Source organism: Triticum aestivum, chromosome 2B, assembly GCF_018294505.1.
Source record: "Triticum aestivum cultivar Chinese Spring chromosome 2B, IWGSC CS RefSeq v2.1, whole genome shotgun sequence".
NCBI lineage: Eukaryota > Viridiplantae > Streptophyta > Magnoliopsida > Poales > Poaceae > Triticum > Triticum aestivum.
This window is the reverse complement of record NC_057798.1, coordinates 94,312,985-94,317,584: the sequence shown is the minus strand read 5'-3', so window position 1 is coordinate 94,317,584 and position 4,600 is coordinate 94,312,985. Positions and strand designations below refer to the sequence as shown.

At 48.7% G+C, this 4,600-nt stretch overlaps 1 pseudogene; it reads right to left on the bottom strand.

Moving 5' to 3' along the window:
* Positions 1-471: 471 nt before the first annotated feature.
* LOC123043660 (sorting and assembly machinery component 50 homolog A-like) lies at positions 472-4,075 on the bottom strand (annotated as a pseudogene).
* Positions 4,076-4,600: the final 525 nt, after the last annotated feature.

The window sequence follows — 4,600 nt, the reverse complement described above, 5'->3', positions numbered from 1 at the left end:
GGCGCCCAGACATCTGGAGCCGCTCCCAGCCTCCAATCCGACCACAGCGCGGCGCCTTTCCGCCTCCGGAGAGCGACGCCGCCGGGATCGCACCACCACCACCATCCCGTCCCCAAAAGCAACGAGCCTCCTCCTCCCCCTCCCCCTCCCGTGCCGAATTCGTTTTGGCTGCTGATGACATGGTTAGCAACCGTACGTAATCGCCACTAGCAGTCTAATCTAAATCTAATCTTTAATGGTAATAATCGTGACTACCAGCATCACCTTTTCTTTTCAAGCGTTCGGTTTTTCTGTTCCGGGTGACGATAATAATCCCGACGTCGCATTCGCATCCGTTTCATCCGATATCTGGACGCGGACAGCGTGCGCATCCATCGTTTTTTTTACGCGTCGCAAGAAAAGCATGTCCCCTCCGCCGTTCCATCCCGTCGCTGTCCCCGTCCGACAATGCGTTGCTACAATGCCGGAAGATGTGCAAAAACGCAATCGCTGTCCCCGTCCGGCAATGCGTTGCTACAATGCCGGAAGATGTGCAAAAACGCCGAACAGCACGTAAGATATTCCAGGCTCCTCGGTGCCCAAAACAAGGCTGAAAACACAAATACGCTTGTCCAGCAACTACTCGTCGAGAAAGAAAAGAAGAGAAGGGGGAGCGAAGCGGTCGCGAGGCAAAAGGGATGCCACGTGGAGTGTGGGATAGATACTTGGTGGCAGGTCTCTACGAGGGCGAGGAGAAGCTGAACTGAATTCCCGTCTTTCCACTGTCGTGCTGAGATTGCTTCAGAATGTAGCAGTAGTTCACCTGAAACAAATGCAGTAAAACAAGTTTGTTAGTCAGGAGGCAGGCAGGCACACCACATGATGATCTATAATCTGGTGCAAAGGAAATTCAGGAGGACTATCGAAACATACCTCGACCCGGAACAGTTTAGTCGGCAAAATAATGCCAACGCCAGCACTACTCCTAAACGAACGACGGAATTCATCAAGCGACAAGTTTTTGTACTGGCCCTCCGACAGTTTCACAAGATTCCCAGCAGTGAGAAATGCATGACCATGTATTCCAGCATCTCTAAACACCTTCAGAGGCAGATCAAAGGAAAGGTCCGCAAAGGCAGAAACAGCAAGATCGCCACCTAAGTAATCCCTCCCTGGAACAGCAGCAGAACCATCTTCCGACTCGCCGGGGACAAGCCTCCGTGCTTCTGTCGGGCCAACCCCTCTTGTTCTGAAACCAAGCAAGGATGATATTCCACCCAGGCTGCAAACTGGAGAAGAGTGACCTCCCAGGTTAAATCTATCAGTCACAGGTGTAGACGAATTCATAAATCCTTTTGCCAGTGGTAAAACAACACCAGCTCCTACACCAACATTGAGAGCAGCGTTCCATAATCCAAAAGGCACGGCAGCACGAACATCAAACTCCTGAAGCAAAGTCAAAAGCACCATATTGTAATAAGATAATAATAATGAGAATGGATGTGACAAGTATACTTCTCCATTATTGTGAGGAACCATAAAAAGGAACAGAGAAATAATAAATAGATTGGTGCTAAAGAAATCGTGAAAAGGGGGACAGAAAAGGCTGAAAACAGACCTGGCGAAAAAAATTCAATCCTTTGTTATCCCAAAGACCACCAACTTGAGAGGATGAGAGAAATGCATATCCTTTTGTTGGCCTGATATGTGAATCCCTTCGATCAATCTTGTATGTGTATTTCAATGCAGATAGAAGGTTATGCCCTAACTGCCTTCGGATGGACGTTGACGCGAGGCGTGACGGATCAGTCAAGGTACGCCATGTAAGGTTGTAAGATAAATCGTGGTGCCTGGTTGAAAGCAAACCAAATGAAAGACCAAGAAGACGCTCCTTGTACGATGAGAACTTCATCCAATCTTGTGACAACAATGAAGCCCGAGCCATCAAGGGTGTTGGTATTGATTTAAATCTTGGCAGCGAGACTCCTATGCCAACCTCTGTTGTTTGGTCCCAACCATATGCAACTGAAGCATCCCAGATGTCTGCATAGCCAGCCAAATTCTTCCACTTAACAGCCCCTTCCAGTGACCATGCTTTTGCCTACAAACATAGTGAATACACACTCATGCATCAGATGTGATAACCTCTGAAATAGTAGTGGAGATTGCCATGCAGTAAAAACAACAGTGTTTTTTTTCCTGCCCTTATGATGCCAACAATATAGGTTCGGTAACATCATGACCTATAAAGTTATATTTATACTAAAGTATTTGTATTCAGTATAGGGTAAAGGTAATTACCAAGTATACTTCTCAACAGAACAATTATTTTAACAAAATACATGACAATGTGTTCACTTATTTTTAACAAAACACATACATCCAAACTATATTTTGATTAGAGCACAATGAAACATCAACTGAACCTTAGTAAATGCAGCTTTTTGTTCCGTACTTAAAAAGTAACTGTTAGAAACGTTGAAACATTAGTATTATTTTTTGAGCTAGTTGAAACTTGAAAACATCGGTAGAATGTGCTGAAGATCAAACAAACAAGGTAATCTATAGTTGTGAAAGTTGCATGTTGAACACCGATAAATGAACTCATAGCTTGATCATCCAGTGCAATCACCAACAAATCGAACCAAGTGGAGAGCGCACCTCGGGCTTGGAGAAGACGCCGGCGTTGCCGCTGATGGGGATGGCGGGCTCGATGACCTCAATGACGACGTTGGCGGTGCCGGGCAGCTCGGGCGGGCCGGCATCAAGCGTGATGTTGACGGCCTCGAACACGTCGAGTCCGCAGAGCCGCGCGCTGGCATCGGCCGCGGCGCTCAGTAGGTCCTGCACGGTGGTGGCGGAGCGGAGGAGATCGGCAACCTCCGCCTCGATGAGCTCCTCCCGCATCTTGGCGTTGCCCCTGATGATGACGTCGTGGACGCGGATCAACCACCAGGTCCGAGGAGAGCCTCCGGAACACGGACTGCACCTTCTCCCGCTCAAGGGCCGCAGCCGCCCGCTCGTCCAGCTCCTCCTCCTCCTCGTACTCGTACTCCTCCTCAGCGATTTCGCCATCGGCGCCGTCGGCCATGGCTGGGGTTTGGGGCAAGAGGAGAGAGCCTTCCGAGCTTTCTCTTGTTTTTTCAGATGCGGTCTTTCGTGCTTACCAAGTTCACGACAAGCGGGATGGGCCGGAACCCCAATATTTACCTAACCTAACAGCAAGCAGTACAAACAGGAAACAGCAAGCATTCATCATTCATGATCAACAGCAGCATGACATGAGTAGCAAGCAACAGCAGCAACACAAGCATTCAAGAGCAGGATGACATTCAGCTAGCAAAAAGAAGCACCTAAACTGAAGCAGAAAGCAGTACTACACTAGTACACTACGAGTACAATCTACAGGCATTAAAGAGCAGCAGCTGGCATATAGTGGCGGAGCTAGCATTTGACGACAGGGTGGTCCGCCCCAAAATAATGTTATAAGAACATGACATGTGACAGTTCTAACAAATTACCAATATCACAAAGAAAAATATCAATATGGTCTTACAAATACAAACATACTAAAATTCTCAATTAAATCTCAGTTTGCATAAAGAAGCCTACATATTAAATTCTGTAATAAAAACTACTTTTTATCAATAAAGCTAATTGAGGCATAAATGTTGTGCAAAATTATGTACGTGTTCATGTGCAGAAAATTGGGGTAAAAAAGAAAAACCCTAAATCTGAAATTGGGGTATTTTAAGGTACGAAATCAGTTGCTACTGGTTGCCGCGCTGACCGGAAGATGACTAACCGGCTTTGCAGGAGGGCGGCCTGGCGGGGGCAGGGGCGCAACAGGACTTGCGCGCAGGGTAGGGGCCGGGCGGGAAGCCGGGAAGGGGAGGCGCGAGCCTCTGGGCGGCTGGGCTCCGGGATCCGGTCGGCTACCGGCGAGGTCGCGAGGAACGACGAGGCGCTGGGTGTCGGTCGGGGTCGGGCAGGGGAACTGACGGCGAGGCGGCTGTGCGAGGACGACGAGGTTCTGCTCGATGTGGACAGACCGTGGCTGCGTTCCTTTTTTCCTCCTGGATTGCGTTAGTGGGCCGTTTTTTTTCTCTCTGGCCCAGTAAGAGACATAGGTATTATCACCCCCACCCTTTCTTTAGCACGGCGAAGGTTCAATGTCGGGAAGCAAGGGGAAGGTTCAATGTCGGGAAGCAAGGGGAAGATTGAGGATCTGATGAAGGAATTGGCTTTGAACGAGGAGGACCTCGACGACGTGGTGTTCAATGAAAAAGACGCTCCAGCAGAGGAGGATCTCAGGTGGATGATTCTGGTACGGGTGCACATGGATAAAGACTTCAGCAACTACTGGTTCTTCCGTAATATGCGCACCGCATGGGATTTGGCGAGGCCCGTAAAAATCAAAACCCTAGAGGAGAACTTGTTCGTCATGCAATTTAAACTGCCTTGGCGATTGGGAGAGGGTCACCCAAGGCGGCCCGTGGCACTTGAGGGGCAATCCGGTGGTCATAGCTCCTTATGATGGTTTCTCCAAGCCAACATCCATTAGCTCAACACCATTGATATTTGGGCAAGGATTATTGATCTTCCAGTAGGCTATCATAGT